At 45.2% G+C, this 15,370-nt stretch overlaps 1 protein-coding gene and 1 pseudogene across 3 annotated transcripts in view; one reads left to right on the top strand and one right to left on the bottom strand.

The window, feature by feature from the left end:
- The window catches only part of PTK7 (protein tyrosine kinase 7 (inactive)), an 83,277-nt gene that overhangs the window by 12,961 nt on the left and 54,946 nt on the right, over positions 1–15,370 (top strand). The window lies entirely within an intron of this gene.
- Positions 7,343–7,909, bottom strand: LOC102126253 (thioredoxin pseudogene; annotated as a pseudogene).

Genomic DNA, 15,370 nt, shown 5'->3' with positions numbered 1-15,370 from the left:
ACAGCTGCTGCTGGTGACCCAGAAAGGGGTAGGAGAGCATGGGCCCAGCCTAGCCTTGGTGTGGGTGGCACCCCTCTCTGCCCCTTCCCACTTTGCCTGGATCAAAGGAGCCTCCTCAGGGAGCAGGAAAATACCTCTCCCAATAACCCCACCAGTGAGTAAACAGCTGGGGCCTCTTGCAGCTTTTGAAGCATGGTGCTTCAGGCCTGGAGGAATGCAGAACATTTCATTTTAGGGGTGGACTTAGGTTTCCACCGCTGTCGGTATTTGCAAATTTGAAACAAATGCCCTCATTTAGCAGCAGGCAGGCTGGGCAGTAAACTGGGGCTGTTTAAGGGCATTTATGATGGTCACAGGTATTTGTGGAGAGAGGGACCCCAGCAGGTTTGGGAAAAGATAGAGGGTTTATGGTTAGGTGGGTTGTACAAAGACCCTAGCCAGGTCTCCGGTGGAGGTTGTTGTTAGGTGGGCTTTGTCATAAAAAGCATTGCCGCCTCCTGCTCCCCCAGGAAGTATCTCCTTCTGGCAGACAAAGGGGTTTGGGATGGTGTTTATCCTCAGGGTCTGATGCTCAGGGCCTTGTCCCTCCCGCTTGGTTGCCAAAGTATCAGATTTCCAATGAACCCTTCCTTCTCCTACTCCCAGGACTTGAAAGGCTCGTTAAATGTGCTTTATATATAACAAGTTGGCTGAGAGGTTCCCCCCTCACTTCCAGCCAGTTTTGCAAGGAAGGAGCTAGGGAAACCTGTTTTCTTTTTGTTGTTGTTTCTGGAAGTAGGATCTGTGAAGGTGCACTTGAAGAAAGACCCTGATTTTAGGGATCAGCCAAGTCAGGGTTATTTGCCTCTGATGGGTCAGCGTAACCAAGAAGGATCCGTCTGAAGCCTGGCTGCCTCCTCTTTGCTCCCTGCTTCCCAGGGAAATTCAGAAATCTGTTCAGGAACTGACTTCTGGCTCCACAACTTACTGGCTGAGAGACCTTAGTTTACTTCATTTCTCTGAGCCTCGGTTTCTTCCTCTTTTTTTTTTTTTTTTGGAGATAGAGTCTCACTCTGTCGCCCAAGCTGGAGTGAAGTGACGCGATCTTGGTTCACTGCAATCTCTGCCTCCTGGGTTCAAGCAACCCTCCTGGCTCATCTTCCCAACTAGCTAGAACTACAGACCCATGCCACCATGCCTGGCTAATTTTTGTATATTTTGTTTTAGTAGAAACGGGGTTTCACCATGTTGGCCAGGCTGGTCTCAAACTTCCGACTTCAGGTGATCAGCCTGCCTCGGCCTCTCAAAGTGTTGGGATTACAGGCGTGAGCCACCGTGCCCAGCCGGTTTCCTCTTTTTTTTTTTTTTTTTTTTTTTTTTTTTGAGACGGAGTCTCGCTCGTTGCCCAGGCTGGAAGTGCAGTGCAGTTGCGTGATCTTGGCTCACTGCAACCTCTGCCTCCCAGGTTCACGCCATTCTCCTGCCTCAGCCTCCTGAGTAGCTGGGACTACAGGCGCCCGCCACCATGCCTGGCTAATTTTTTATATTTTTATAGAGACAGGGTTTCACCGTGTTAGCCAGGATGGTCTAGATCTCCTGACCTCGTGATCTGCCCGCCTCAGCCTCCCAAAGTGCTGGGATTACAGGCGTGAGCCACCGTGCCTGGCCCAGTTTCCTCTTTTGTAAGATAGGGATAATAATACCAGTCTCATTAGAGTTCTTGCAAGAGTTGAGTGAGATGGTACTGCATTTCATTAACTCTTAGATGTTTTTTCTTTTCACATTTGCACATCTTTGAAATTGGGATGTAACTTATAATTAATTACATTAGTCACCCCTGATCCGTGGTTTCAGCTACCCATGGTCAAAATATATTAAATGGAAAATTCCAGAAGTAAACAGCTTACAAGTTTTAAGTTTTATGCCATTCGGAGTAGCATGATAAAATCTCTCGATATCCCACTCCATCCCGCCCAGGACGTGAATCATCCCTTTGTCCAGTTTATCGAATGTCAGGATATCAGAGTGCTTGTGTTCAAGTGACTCTTTTTAAAATTTATTTTATTTTTGAGATAGAGTCCTGCCCTGTGGCCCAGGCTGGAGTGCAGTGGTGCGATCTCAGCTCACTCCAACCTCCACCTGTCGGGTTCAAGTGATTCTCCTGCCTCAGCCCCCTGAGTAGCTGGTATTACAGGCGCGTGTCACCATGCCCAGCTAATTTTTGTAGTTTTAGTAGTGATGGGGTTTCACCATGTTGGTCAGGCTGGTCTTGAACTCCTGACCTCGTGATCCACCCACCTTGGCCTCCTAAAATGCTGGGATTTAAGGCGTGAGCCACCGTGCCCAGCCTAATGTGCCTAATTTATTTATTAATCTTTGGAGATATGGTCTTGCTCTGTTGCCCAGGCTGGAACGCAGTAGTGCAGTCATGGCTCACTGCAGCCTCAAGACCTCCTTGGCTCAAGCGATCCTCCCACCTCAGCCTCCCAAGTAGCTGGGACTGCAGGTGTGTGCCATCACGCCCAGCTAAATTTTTGTAGAGATAAGATCTTGCTCTGTTGCCCAGGCTGATCTTGAACTCCTAGACTCAAGCAATACTGCTACTACCTCAGCCTCCCAAAGTGCTGGGATTACAGATGTCAAGTGCTTAATGTATAAATGAAATTTTACTGTAGGTATGTATATATAGGCAAAAAACATACCATTTGGGGGTTGTTACTATCTAAGGTTTCAGACATCCACTGGGGGATCATAGAACATATCCCCCCCCAGGATTGGGGGGACTACTGTATATAACATTATGTCTTAGTTCAACTAGTACCACTTTGTCCTCTTGGTGCAAATAAATAATGGAGCATCTTCTAAATTCAGTATATGTGAAGGACTTAGTCTGTGATCTTGCGAATGCTCAGTAAAAGATGACTATAACTGTGATGGTTATCTGTGGAGGTTATACCTGTGATGGTTATCTGTGGAGGTTATAACTGTGATGATTATCTGTGATGGTTATAACTGTGATGGTTATCTGTGATGGTTATAACTGTGATGCTTATCTGTGATGGTTATAACTGTAATTTACAGGCCTAGTTTTGCTTCCCATCTACCAGTAACTTTCAATAAAACCCGTTTTCCTTTTAGTCTGGCATGTAAATTACAAATGATGCTTAAGGCATAAAGCATCATGTTAAGTATTGCGTGCATGTGTGTATGTTGGTGGCGGGTGGCTGGTGACTTTAAGCCTTCATAAGGCAAGAGATGTTTACAAGAGGAGGTAGGTATCCCTCAGAAGGCACACAGTCTGTCTATTATGGAAAGAATACAGTGACTCTCTGATGACAGGTTCTCCTTTTTTTTTTTTTTTTTTTTTTTGAGACGGAGTTTCATTCTTGTTGCCCAGGCTGGAGTGCAATGGTGCAATCTCGGCTCACTGCAACCTCCACCTCCCGGGTTCAAGCGATTCTCCTGCCTCAGTCTCTAGAGTAGCTGGGATTACAGGCGCCCACCACCACGCCTGGCTAATTCAGTCTCCAACTTGAAAGACTGAGCTGGGGGACACTGGAGGTTTACTCCAGGAATGGATTGCTGGTAGGTGAATCAAGACAGAATCTGAAGAGAGTGATTAACAAGACAAGGGTACAGAGAAGACCAAAGAGAGGCACACAGTAAATGTCAGGAGCTCAGAGGATGGAGACCTGGCTCAGGCAGGCAGGAGACGGACAGGAGATGGTAGCGTTTTCTTCCCCAGCAGCACACTTGTGTGAGGCTGATTCTGACTTTGTGGAGACAACTGGTTGCCATCCATTCTACTTTGTGCTACCGAAGCATTACTGAATGACACTGTCACTGGTAGAGGGTCGTGACTGCAAGTGTCCATGTTCTTGGTGTTTTGAACAAAGAATTGGACAAAACCCCCAGCAAAGCAAAGAAAGAATGAAGCAACAGAAGAAGGAAAGCAGGGATATATTGAAAATGAAAGTACACTCCACAGTGTGGGAGCAGACTCAAGCAGCGGCTTAAGGGCTGGGATGCAGAATCTTCCTGGACCCAAATACCCCCTAAAAGTTTCCTACTGGCCACTTCATGCAAAGGTCATGCTCCTGTGCAAACATCTGATTGGTTGCAAAAAGCAACCAGTCAGTGGCTAGGGTGAAGTTACAAAGTTACATTTCTATGCAAAGGAAGACTGGGCCAGCATGTCAGTCTGATTGGTTGTGGATAGCAACCATTCTGAGGCTGGAGTGAAGTTACAAAGTTGCAAATGAAGACAGGATCTGTACTCAGTATGATTGGCTGCAGACAGCCAATTTCCCATCTGCCTGGCAGAAAGGTTCAAAGCGAGTAGTAGCCTCTGCTATTTTTGTTACTTAGGCCTGCAAAGTCAGGGCTTTCATTTCAATTTAGTTGGAGGACATAGGTGTGAAACTGCCTTAGGGTCGCTTCCTGCAGGCCCTGTTCTCCTGCTTCACCACCTTTCCCCCTTCAGGCACATTGTAACTTCCCAAAGGCCAAGGAATTCTTTGGTTGAGTTCTGGTTCATTTGATGGTGGGGTGGATTGGTTATGGGGTTTATATGGTGGATGAAAAGAGAAAGATGTATCCCTTTTGTATGAATATCAAAAGCAAAATTGTTTTTTTAAAATAGATTGCTGGCCAGGCCATGGTGGCTCATGCCTGTAGTCCCAGCACTTTGGGAGGCCAAGGCAGGCGGGATCACCTGAGGTTGGGAGTTCCAGACCAGTCTGACCAACATGGAGAAACCCAGTCTCTACTTAAAAAAAAAAAAAAATTAGCCAGTTGTGGTGGTGGATGCCTGTAATCCCAGCTACTCGAGAGGCTAAGGCAGGAGAATCGCTTGAACCTGGGAGGTGGACGTTGCGGTGAGCCAAGATTGTGCCATTACACTCCAGCCAGGGCAACAAGAATGAAACTCTGTCTTAAAAAAACAACAAAACAAAACAAAAACCAGTAGATTGCTGTGTAGATGTGTGTGTCAAGCCTTCTACCTGTTCACTTCTGTAGCCTTAAGCACTTTACCACATAGGGGTTTTGGAAAGCATTCTTCCTGCGTGGTCACTGAGGCCCAGGAAGGAAAGGGGCCAATTAATGGAAGGCAAGAACTTAAGAGTCCCAGGGGCTAGGAGACTTAGCCCCTCGATTAAGGAATGCTCTTTTCTGCTTCGGTTGGCTTTCTATGAGAGTGTTTTGAATAATAAGGTATTATATAATAGATGGTGTGCCTTAACTGATGGGGAAGAACGGCATTGAAATGTTCTTCCTGATTGTTTTAAGAAAATTGCAGTGCTCTTTTTCTGAAAGACGGATGTACAGCTAAGGGCATTTTTGATGCAATATAACTTATTTTTGGAGGCCCTCTAAGATACAATGAGAAACTTTTTTCTGTTGGGGAGACTGATCTTGTCTTCTCTGTCCTGTGAGGGTTGAAAGGGGCCAAGTCAGCCCCTTTTTAAACCAAGTCAACAAATATTTCAAAGCCCTTTTTATGTCTAAGGCAGCTAGGCAGATATGTGTGGGCTCTCAGTAGTCCTGAGTTTAGCCAGTTGCCTAGTTTGGGTCTAATGCCCTCTGATTCCATATTTGCATCCACAACCAAGAAAGCCTAGAGAGAGCCTGCATGGACCTCTGTGGGTCTCCCGCCAGCAGCTGGTGAAGACGTGGCAGCTGAATTAACAGCTGCCTGTTCTGGGCCAGGGCTGCTATCTCAGCCCCGGGGAGAGGTGTTGATCAGGCTGACAGGGCAAGAAATCCCCCTGAGCCTCAGGTTGGAAAGAAATTAGTTAAAAGTTGCTCTCAGACTCCTGAAAAATTGCTTTCAGTTTTTGCTGCCAAAAGAGAACTTCGAAAACAGGGTGTAAATTGGGTTCTTTACACTGTCTCTGTTTTTGTCACTTCCTTGCAGTTGGTGAAGGAGGGCCGGGATCCAAGCGAGCTTTGCGAGCTTTGCGGGTTCTCTTTCTGAGTTCCTCTGGAACCTGGCCTCAGGTGAAGGGGAGGTGGGGGTGGGTGGTGACCGGACAAGCCTTTGAGGTGCCTGGGACCAAGCCCCATTCCTTAGATCAAATAAATACCTTTTGTTTTTCCTGCTCACACTTTCCTCTGCCCTGGAGCCAGAGTCATAAAGAGGTGGAATTGTGAAGGTCTGCACCTGGTCGCTGGGGTGGTGGGTGGGATGGAGATCTTCCCTTGTGCTCTGCACTTCCTGCCTTTTGCTGCTGCTGCCCTGGGTGTGCAGGGGTCTGCCTGGGCTAGCCTGGGCACCTGCGGCTCCGCTGGGCCAGCCTGCCTGCCTGTCCGGTAGGGCCCTGCCTGAGCTGGGCTGTCAGCAAGCTGGTGAAACCGGCTGCACAAAGACAGATTTCGCTTCAGGCTAAGTGTTTTGTTGCTGAATCATTTGCATTCATTAAAAGTAGTGAAGGGTAAGTGATATTTAAGGCAACATGACCAGTTTGCTGGAGGCCTGGAGGCCACTGCCTTAGAACCTCATTAAGAATTCTTGGGACCTTGGAGAGCAAGGGAGCAGCTCATTCAAAGCTTGCTTAACTTTTGACTGCTTTGGGCATAGGCCAGCTACTAAAATATGAAAAATGTTTGCCCAGCAGCCCCCAGAGCTTGGCCAGACTGCCCTGGCCAAAGAAAACACACACTTACAATTCATTATTTAGCCTCCTCCTGTGCGCTTGCTTGCATTTCTTCCTCTCCAGGGACCTTGCTGAGTTGGGGGCACCAGGTTGGGTAGGGGGGCAGGAAGGCCCCTGCATCTTTTAAGGGGAAGCTAAGCCTGAAGCCAGTGCTGTCTATACTCCCTCACCCCATCCTGCCCCCACTTCCCTGGTTTATTTCACCAGTGCCCTACTGGTGGACTTCAGGTTTGTTTCGGAGGGTTTCCTATTTTAAACAATACCACCACAAATATCCTTGTATCTGTCTTTGCCCTTGTGCTTGTATATCTGTAGGGCAAATTCCTGGAAGTGGAGTTGCTCTGTCAAAGGATATGAACGTGTCAAAATTACATACACGATTTTGTATTTGTTATTTTTGTGGAGAGGGAGATTATAGCTTTCATCAGATTCTTAACAGGTTTATGACCAAAAAAGTTTCTGAATCACTGTTCTGCAGTGGGCCTGTGAAATTCACACAGAATAATCTATAAAAATTGGTAAACATGGTTCAAATGCGGGGCGTTGCTGGGATGATCAGATAATTTGTCATCCAAACATCCCCACCTCCATGATTACTAATTATGCCGAGATGGCCAGATAACCCAGGGTTGTTCAGGTAACTGGCAGTGTGGGAGCCCAGTGCCCACTGGAGATTTTTTTTTTTAAAGCGTTAGAATTAATGTTTTATTGTCACACAGATGGCAACTGGGTTTATGTCTTCATATTTTATATTTTTGTAAATTAAAAAAATTACAAGTTTTAAATAGTCAATGGCTTGTTATGTTTTCAGAAAACATGATTAGACTAATTAATTAATGGTGGCGTCAAGCTTTTCCTTATTGGCTCCAGAAAATTCACCCACCTTTTGTCCCTTCTTAAAAAACTGGAATGTTGGCACGCATTTGACTTCACACTCTGAAGCAACATCCTGACAGTCATCCACATCTACTTCAAGGAATACCATGTTGGAATACTTTTCAGAGAGGGAATGAAAGAAAGGCTTGATCATTTTGCAAGGCCCACACCACGTGGCTGAGAAGTCAACTACTACAAGTTTATCACCTGCGGTGTTCAGGGCTTCCTGAAAAGCAGCCTTGCTCTCTATCTGCTTCACCATCTTTGCTGCTGGGGTCTGACGAGCAGCTGTAAGGACCGATGGAAACGGATACAAAGCACCAGACCAAGCTTCCCCACTGGAGATTTTATCCCTGATCTTTGAGACTGTGTCTGTTCTCTGTTCACCAGTTAGCGCTGAATTATCTGCTATATTATTTTCTATTTTATCAGGTATGTTCTTTTTGTGGCCTGCAACTTGATGATAAGGTTGATCCAGTGAGTCAAAGTCTCGTCCTCAGTTTTCCTACGCAGCCTAACCCTGCCTCAGCTGCCCAGTGGTAGCTCAAGACGTTTTTGGATTCCAGAGACCAGAATTCAGTTGAACTTTTCTGAGCTCTGTTTCTTCATCTGTAGAATGGAAATGGTAATATCTGCCTCATGGGTTATGGTGAGGGTCTAGTGAGGTGTGTGTTGCAAGGGTTGCTGTTCTGGGAGGTGAACTTGAGAGACACTCAGCATGAGCCCCCAACTCCTCCTCAACATGGACTTGGGGACCCTTAAGGCACTACTTGCTGCCTAGATTTGTTTATTCCTCTTCTCCATTGATTAGTATGCCCTTCACTGCTCTCAAATCCATTCCCTCTCCTTTAGTCTCCTAGTCCTGGGCTTAGTTCACATCCTGTCATTTCTCTCTTGGAATGCTGCTGGAAAAAAGAAGCAAACTTTTTTTTTTTTGAGACAGAGTCTCACTCTGTCACCCAAGCTGGAGTGTAGTGGTGCAATTTCAGCTCACTGCAACCTCCTTCTCCTGGGTTCAAGCAATTCTCCTGCCTCAGCCTCCCAAGTGGCTGGGATTACAGGTGCCTACCACCACGCCTGGCTAATGTTTGCATTTTTTAGCAGAGATAGGGTTTTGCCATGTTGTCCAGGCTGGTCTCGAACTCCTGACCTCAGGTGATCCAGCCGCCTCAGCCTCCCAAAGTGTTAGGATTACAGGAGTGAGCCACTGCGTCCTGCCAAGTCAATATTTTTAAAAGTAGTAAATGGTATGCTACTAGAATTAAAAAGCAAGAAATAATCTTTGCAGATCATAAGAGGTGAAGAAACTAAATGAAATCATATTTACAACAAAAGAAGCAGCATTGTAGTATTAAAATGTGAAACAGATAAAAGCAAAGACAGATATATCAGTCATGATGATAAATTTCAGTGGAATAAGCCTCCAACTGAAATGGAGTTTAGATTGAATAAGAAAGTTTCATGTTCTTTACATGATACAAACCTATAATAATGGCAAAGTTTGTTTTATTTTTTCTAACTTTAGGCCAATGGATTAATTTATTTTCATTTATTTCAGTCTTGTTTTTAGGAAATAATTTGATTATTAATTTTCTTTTGAATATAACTTTGAAGTTAATAAATTTGAAATTAAAAATATAAAATAGGCCGGGCGCGGTGGCTCAAGCCTGTAATCCCAGCACTTTGGGAGGCCGAGACGGGTGGATCACGAGGTCAGGAGATCGAGACCATCCTGGTGAACACAGTGAAACCCCGTCTCTACTAAAACTACAAAAAACTAGCCGGGCAAGGTGGCGGGCGCCTGTAGTCCCAGCTACTCGGGAGGCTGAGGCAGGAGAATGGCGTGAACCCGGGAGGCGGAGCTTGCAGTGAGCTGAGATCAGGCCACTGCACTCCAGCCTGGGCGACACAGCGAGACTCCGTCTCAAAAAAAAAAAAAAAAATATATATATATATATATATATATAAAATAGATAAGTCATTTAGGATCCAGTACTTAAAAAAAGAAAAAAAAAAAGACATGACTTTGGCATTTCTAATGTGGAAAAATAAAAGGACAATAGGCAAAACAAAGAAAAAAAGAAGCTTTAATTTCATTCATAGCTTCACAACTATTTTTCCTTTTTTTTTTTTTTTTTGAGATAGTATCTCACTCTGTCATCCAGGCTGGAGTGCAGTGGTGCAATCATGGCTCGTTGCAGCCTCGACTTCCCAGACTCAAGCAGTCCTCCCACCTCAGCCCCCTGAGTAGCTGGGACTACAAACACACACTACCATGCCTGGCTAATTAAAAAAAAAATTTTATAGAGTCAGGGTATTGCCGTGTTGCCCAGGCTAGTCTCAAACTCCTGAACTCAAGCAGTCTGCACAAAGTGATGGGATTATAGCCATGAGCCACTGCTCCTGGCCCACAGCTATTTCTTGAGTACATTCTAGGTACCCAGTAGGTACTAGGGATATAGATGGAGTGGGAAACGGGAAGGACAAGTTCACTGTCCCCAGAGAGCTTACCATTTAACAGAGAGGGCTACCATTTAAGAAAGTGTTTACTAATAGTTAGAATTGTGACCATTGTGATAGGAAAATATTTTAATATTTATCAGGGGTTACCATGTTTGGTGCTATGCTAATAAATCTGTGCCAGGGAAATATAATGACTGAAATTTATTAAAGAATCTGGTTGGTTGGGCCAGGCGCAGTGGCTTATGCCTGTAATCCCAGCACTTTGGGAGGCCGAGGCAGGCGGATCACGAGGTCAGGAGATCAAGACTGTCCTGGTTAACACGGTGAAACCTCGTCTCTACTAAAAATACGAAAAATTAGCCGGGCGTGGTGGCGGGCGCCTGTAGTCCCAGCTACTCGGGAGGCTGAGGCAGGAGAATGGCGTGAACCCGGGAGGTGGAGCTTGCAGCGAGCCCAGATCGCGCCACCGCACTCCCAGCCTGGGCGACAGAGCGAGACTCAGTCTCAAAAAAAATTATTAGAGGATTTTTTAAAAGATGGTAGACATTACTACTTATGACTCTTTTTCTTAGTCATATTTGAAAAAGTAGAAAATTGAATTATAATTTGATTTTTTTCAAATACGTCTGTTAAATCTGTTTTGATTTTATATGCATTTTTGTTCTTTATAGTTTTTTTTTTTTTTTTTTTTTTGAGACGGAGTCTTGCTCTGTCACCCAGGCTGGAGTGCAGTGGCCGGATCTCAGCTCACTGCAAGCTCCTCTTCTCGGGTTCACGCCATTCTCCTGCCTCAGCCTCCCGAGTAGCTGGGACTACAGGCACCCGCCACTTCGCCCGGCTAGTTTTTTGTATTTTAGTAGAGACGGGGTTTCACCTATGTTAACCAGGATGGTCTCGATCTCCTGACCTCGTGATCCGCCCGTCTCGGCCTCCCAAAGTGCTGGGATTACAGGCTTGAGCCACTGCGCCCGGCCTTGTTCTTTATAGTTTAAAACTGATTTTTTGGGGAATACAGCTGAAGTTCCCAAATACTTTATAGGCGTTTATGAAATATCTTTAATTTGGCCGTGTCCAATTTATATACTTTCCAAAATACTGCAAATTGTGAACAGCACATTATTATACAAGATCACGGGGGAAATCCAATATTCAGAGTAGTCTACAAATTTGTGTGTATGTGTTTGTGTGGTTACCAGAGAACTACCAAAAACCAACTGCTTTTTAAATCCTGCTGCATAGTTCAAGTGTCTTGCCCTGACCAATCTAATGAGTTGATTAACTGGTCCTTAATACTTAACTAAATAAAAAACTAAGCAGATGTGAAAAAAAAAAATTGAATGACTGGATAGACCAGTAACTGTTAAAAACGACTGAAAGATAATTGTATCAAATAGTTTTGAGGGGAAATTTTGAAAAATGTTGAAGAAGTAGAGCCTGTAAATGCTTTGTAGAGACTGTCACAGAGCCAAGGAACAGATGGACAACAGCCTGTGTGTGTCACAAAGTTGATATAGCCTTGTTCTCAAATGCTGACAGTGCAGAAAAGAAAACCACACTACTTAGAAACGTTGGTGTAGCCGGGCGCGGTGGCTCACGCCTGTAATCCCAGCACTTTGGGAGGCCGAGGCGGGCGGATCACAAGGTCAGGAGATCGAGACCACGGTGAAACCCTGTTTCTACTAAAAATACAAAAAATTAGCCGGGCGCGGTGGCGGGCGCCTGTAGTCCCAGCTACTCAGGAGGCTGAGGCAGGAGAATGGCGTGAACCCGGGAGGCGGAGCTTGCAGTGAGCCGAGATCGCGCCACTGCACTCCAGCCTGGGCAACAGTGTGAGACTCCGTCTCAAAAAAAAAAAAAAAAAAGAAACGTTGGTGTAAAAGTCTAATATAGAATACTCGAAAATTAAATCTAACACTATGATAAAGAATAATGTACCATAAAGAAGTAAAGGATGTATTCCCAAAAATGCATGGATGGCTTACCCTTTATAATTCATCAACATAAGATATCAGAGGTGGCTGGGCATGGTGGTTAATGCCTGTAATCCCAGCACTTTGGGAGGCCGAGGTGGGCAGATCATCTGAGGTCAGGAGTTTGAGAACCAGCCCAGCCAACATCGTGAGACCCTGTTTCTACTAAAAAAAATACAGAGCACCACTCGACCCTCCATGTCGTGGATTGATTGGTGTGCTTGCCTCCAACTCTGGAGGTGGGTGGTTCGAGCCATTCTGGGGAGCATCTCTTGGCCAGGTGAGGTGGCTCAGTAATCCCAGCATTTTGGGAGGCTGAGGTGGGCGGATCACCTGAAGTCAGGAGTTTGAGACCAGCCTGACCAATATGGTGAAAGCCCGTCTCTACTGAAAATACAAAAATTAGCTGGGTGTGGTGGCAGGTGCCTGTAGTCCCAGCTACTTGGGAGGCTCAGACAGGAGAATTGCTTGAACCCAGGAGATGGAGGTTGCAGTGAGCCAAGACCGTGCCACTGCACTCCAGCCTGGGTGAAAGAGCAAGACTCTGTCTCAAAAAAAAAAAAAAAAAAAGCCGGTTGTGTTGGCGGGTCCCTGTAATTCTGGCTACTTGGGAGGCTGAGGCAGGAGAATTGCTTAAACCCAGGAAGTGGAGGTTGCAGTGAATTGAGATCCCACCACTGCATTCCAGCCTGGGCAACAGAGCAAGACGTTGTTCCTCCTACCCGTACCAAAAAAAAAAAATCTCAGAGGTGTCACACAATTCTCTCAATAGAGGCAAAAATGACACTAGATATAAATTAACGTCCATTTCTGATTAAAAAAAAAAACATAGCCATCATTATACTTAAAAATGAAATGCAATGCTATTTGCATTAAAGAAGTCACTAAATTAAAATAATAAAGTCACTACTATTTATTATTCTTTTAGCTGAAATAATGCTATAAGAAAGAATATAGCCAGGTGGCATGCACCCATAGTCCCAGCTAGTTGGGAGGCTGAGGTGGGAGGATTGCAGCCTGGACAACTGAGCAAGACCCTGTCACTCACAGGAAAAAAAAGACTAAAAGTCTAAATAAAGTTAATGTTTTTGCAGAGGTACCTTTTTTACATGGGAAACCCAATTATCAACTGAAAAACTACTACAATCAGTGAGAGAACTGAGTCATTTGGGCAAATACAAAACCTACACAAAACCCAGAAGGTTTGCTACTTATCAGCAAGTAACCATTTAGAAAATACAACAGGAAGGCCGGGCGCGGTGGCTCAAGCCTGTAATCCCAGCACTTTGGGAGGCCGAGACGGGTGGATCACGAGGTCAGGAGATCGAGACCATCCTGGCTAACACGGTGAAACCCCGTCTCTACTAAAAAATACAAAAAACTAGCCGGGCGAGGTGGCGGGCGCCTGTAGTCCCAGCTACTTGGGAGGCTGAGGCAGGAGAATGGCGTAAACCCGGGAGGCAGAGCTTGCAGTGAGCTGAGATCCGGCCACTGCACTCCAGCCTGGGCTACAGAGCGAGACTCCGTGTCAGAAAAAAAAAAAAAAAAAAGAAAAAAAGAAAATACAACGGAACATTTATCCATTCACAGAATCAATAAAAATAAAAACAAAAATTCTCAGGCATAAACCATTATAATGGAAACTGTATTGACAGCATCAGTAAATACCCTTCTGCCTTCTGAGTTTAAAACCAGTCGAAGGAGGTGAAAGGGAGGGAGAAAAGCAGACAGACAGACCAGGGGTTGGATGAGCAAGCAACAAGGCTTTAATCTGAAGTGGATAAATGTCTTATTCATCCTTGAATTAGGCAGACTTACTCCCTTGTCATAGCAGTTCTGGAGTATTAACAGGTGTGTGTGTGTGTGTGTGTGTGTGTGTGTGTGTGTGTTCTGGAGTATTAACAGGTGTGTGTGTGTGTGTAGCTACCTATAAAAAATGTGTGCTTCCTGCAGGTGGAGCAGACGCCCTACTCCCAAGTGAAAGGAGGAAGGGTCGGAGTCAAATATGTCCAATCAGACGTCCCCCTCCTTGGGGCTGATGGAAGGAGGTGGAGTGAGGCTGGGAGTGGTGCTTCAGTTACGTCCCCCTTTACCTGGACTGGGGAGGAGTTGTTCTTCCTTAAAACTTCCTTTGTTCTCTGAACTCACAGCCTTAACCTTTGAAGGCACTGGGTGCCTGGGGGCATGACTCTTCCCTCCAGGGAAGGGGCACAGCTGTCTGGCAGCTATTTCAGCTTCTACCTTCACTAACCACTTCACTATTCTGCTCCCACCTTCACTATTCCTTCGGTGAATCCTTCTAGAACACCTGGAGAACAGAGTAGATTTTCCCTAGAAGGCTCTCAAATGGATCAAAATAGGACAGTATTTAAATTAATTTTGAGGCAAGTCTGCACCCAGGGGTGAAAATTCTCACTCCCATCTGTTTTCTCAAATCATGTGCAAACACTTTTTCTTCTTCGGTGAAGTAGCGATTAGGAACAGGAACCTTCACTGTCTTGTTCACTGCTGTATTCTTAGTACTTAGAGCAGTGCCTGGCACATATAAGTCATTCCGTAATTTAATGACCATTCTGGAGGAGGGAGGGTGAGTGCTACATGTAATCCAGAAAATCAGATCTTATATTTCTGATCTTAATAATTACAAAATAATAATAAGGTAACAGTAAATAAGGAAAATAAGGCAACAAAGTTGAACATAAAATGGACAATAAGAAATTTAGGACAATAAAATATCTCATATTCTGTGTTCCCCAAGTACCAATTTAAATTGAAATCTTGGTTGGGGGTGGGGAAGAAATTTAACCAGTTAAAAATGAAAAATTGCTTTATCTTCTTAAGGAGAAACAATGCTAGTTAAAACAAACTTTTTTATTATTATTTATTTATTTATTTATGAGATGGAGTCTTGCTCTGTCACCCAGGCTGGAGTACAGTGGCATGAGCTGGGCCCATTGTAACCTCTGCCTCCCGGGAGGGGGTAATTCTCCTGCCTCAGCCTCCCGGGAAGCTGGGATTACAGGCACATGCCACCACGCCTGGCTAATTTTTGTGTTTTTAGTAGAGATGGGACTTCATCATGTTGGCCCAGGCTGGTCTTGAACTCCTGACCTGAAGTGATCTGCCCACCTCAGCCTCCTAAAGTGCCGGGATTACAGGTGTCAGCCTCCATGCCCAGCCACAAAGTATTATTTTATGTCTCTCAGGTTGACAAAGATATTAAGCAACAGTGTTGGTTAAGAAAGCATAAATTAGGACAACTTTTTTTTTTTGAGACAGAGACTTGCTCTGTCACCCAGGCTGGAGTGCTGCAGTGGCGTGATCTCCGCTCACTGCAAGCTCCGCCTCCTGGGTTCACACCACTCTCCTGCCTCAGCCTTTCCAGTAGCTGAGATTACAGGCACTTGCTACCATGCCCAGCTAATT

The sequence above is a fragment of the Macaca fascicularis genome, chromosome 4 (assembly GCF_037993035.2).
Source record: "Macaca fascicularis isolate 582-1 chromosome 4, T2T-MFA8v1.1".
Taxonomy (NCBI): domain Eukaryota; kingdom Metazoa; phylum Chordata; class Mammalia; order Primates; family Cercopithecidae; genus Macaca; species Macaca fascicularis.
The sequence above is the reverse complement of the archived record's forward strand: the minus strand, read 5'-3'. Positions and strand labels throughout refer to the sequence as shown.